Genomic DNA, 2,328 nt, shown 5'->3' with positions numbered 1-2,328 from the left:
CTTTTAAAAATATTCTTTCATTCTCTGGACGTGGGTCTCGGTGGGGTCTGAGGCTGGAGGCGGTCCGGTCGGATACTGAGGGTCCTTGGGAGCCATGGGCGGTCCTTCCTGAAGCCTCAGAAACAGAACCGGACAAAATGAAAAATCAGCAGGGAAACTAAACAGTGCCCACAAGCCATCCTTCCAGGGCTGGGGAGCAGTGTTCAGGGCTCAGAGCTCAGGTCCGAAATCCGAATAAATGGAGCCCGGTCTTGGGTTACGCCCCGGGGACAGCATTTTAATGTAAAGGTAAAATATGCTTGCCATAGTCACTTGCGGGCCCTGAAGCACCACTAGAATCTCCGTTTAATTAAGCGGGCAGGAGAGGAGAATTACCAGCTAATTAAATCCAAGCCTATTTGTAATTCTCCCTCCGCTGCTGCCGACTTCAGCATGCGAAATTACTTGTTAAACGTGCCTGCACACGAATTTTTAAAACAGAGGTGAAAACTAAAGGAGAAACTAGGTGACCAGGGGCGGAGGAGAAAGAAGAAAAGAATAAAAAGAAAGAAGGACGGAGAGAGACGCAGGCCTCCGGGCCGAGTCAGGGGCAGCGGGCGGCCTCGGCCCGCGCTCTGAGTTGGGCCACGAATGAAGCCGTTTCCTCTCTTTCCAGAAGTTTCGACTTCTCCTCTCCTCCCGGCCGAGCTGCTCGCAGCTCGCGGACTTCGGCCCGAGCAGAGCCCAGGAGCTCGGAGCAGGCCCAGCGCCCCAGGCCCGCGCGCCGGCCGGGAGCGGTTCCGGGGGCCGCCGGGGAGGAAGTGAGCTCACGGGGGAGGCAGGCCCGCGGCGCGGCGCCGGGAGGCTTGGGGAGACCGGGGAGGAGGCCGGGGCCGCGGGACTCGACTCGCTCTCGGCCGCGCACTCGCTGCTTCGCGGCCGCGGGAGGGAGCGCGCGGAGCGGGACTCGCGAGGCTCGGGCTTCCAGGACAGAACCCGGAGGCTGGGGCCCAGCGAGCTCCGGGTTCCCGGGGGCGCGGCCCCGGCCCAGCTGCCCCACCCTCCCGCCGCGTGAGCGCGCCCCTGGCCCTCCAGCGCGCACCCGTCCGCCCGCGCCCGCGTCCACCTCCCCTCCGCCTGCGTCCGCGCCCCTGCCAGCGCCGGGTCCTGGAGCTCGGGTTTACCCTCCGAGCGTGGAGCTGTTTGCAGGAGCTAACCAGGGCGACCGCGGCCACCCCCTCGTGAATACGCTCAGTCCTCGTGCTTCAGAATAGTGAGCTGCGGGCCTGTCTCCAAACCTGTACCGTCTGCCACCGCCCGCGCCGTCACCCCGCGGCTCCGCTGCAGTCCTGTCCGGGAAAGGTTGACAGAGCGAGGCTGGCTGTCTCGCCCGGCATGAGGCCCCGAGAGCAGAAAACAGGAGCGAGCGGTACGAGCGTTTCCAAACTGACGAGGCGCCTGACGACGCAGGGGCACCTGCCCAAAGGGAGCCTTCGCACCTCGGCCTCCCGGGCCGCGATGCTGCTCCAGCCAGACCGGTCGCGTTGCGTCGGTCCGGAACCCGACTCGGGGCGGGGGGTGGGGGGTGTAGCTCTAGGCCCTGCGGGCAGACCCCGGCCCCGGGCTTTCTCCAGGCCTTGCTGGAGGGCCCTGCCCTCGCCCGAGGAGAAGGTGCCTGGGCGCCGACGCCGCGCGGGGGCTCGGCCCGTGGCCTGGCTCCGGGTGAGGCCGGCCCGTGGTTCGGGCGTCAGACGGTTAGGGATTGGGGAGGCCTGTGAGCTGGGAGAGTCCGAAGGCCTCTGTGGGTCGGGCGTGGGGCTTATGGTCAGACCGCGAGGACGGGTCCTTGTCTGCAGGGCACCGTGTGGGAACGCTGGTCGGGTTTACGTGCTCTTGATCTGGAATCGATTGGAGAAATTTGCATCAAGTAGGACCTCGCCTTTTCACCTCCATCCACCTCCTGCAGAAAGCACCCGCATACCTCCTGGCATCTCTACCCAGTGGATGGATAGGTTGTCTCATAAAACCAGTAAAATCTTGTTTACTAACCTAACCTATGGTTATCTATTTGAAAACTCCAAGTCTTCCTCTGTACATTTAGGGCGGAGGTAGTGAAGCCGTCCTGTGTCAACCTGGGCAGTCAGAAGCCGGGAGCTTTACCCAGGTTTCGCAGGGGTGCTGTCAGCTTGCCCTCCCCCGGCCCCTCCCGACGTCTCGATGCGCGCCCCACCCCCGCTCCGGTCCCTACTCCCTACCCCCTTTGCGGTCCCTGCCCGCAGCAGTGCCTCCTGGCGCCACGTGTGGGGCAGCCGAGACTCTGGGCCTTGCAGGCCAGGCCGCAGAAGGGCC

At 64.3% G+C, this 2,328-nt stretch overlaps 1 long non-coding RNA gene across 1 annotated transcript; it reads left to right on the top strand.

The window, feature by feature from the left end:
* Positions 1-849: 849 nt before the first annotated feature.
* Positions 850-2,032, top strand: LOC132367611 (uncharacterized). The gene is made up of 2 exons (XR_009503831.1): positions 850-1,408; positions 1,836-2,032. It is a non-coding gene; the product is annotated as an uncharacterized LOC132367611 (long non-coding RNA).
* Positions 2,033-2,328: the final 296 nt, after the last annotated feature.

Source organism: Balaenoptera ricei, chromosome 6 (genome assembly GCF_028023285.1).
Source record: "Balaenoptera ricei isolate mBalRic1 chromosome 6, mBalRic1.hap2, whole genome shotgun sequence".
Lineage (NCBI taxonomy): Eukaryota > Metazoa > Chordata > Mammalia > Artiodactyla > Balaenopteridae > Balaenoptera > Balaenoptera ricei.
This window is presented reverse-complemented; position numbering and strand designations above follow the sequence as displayed.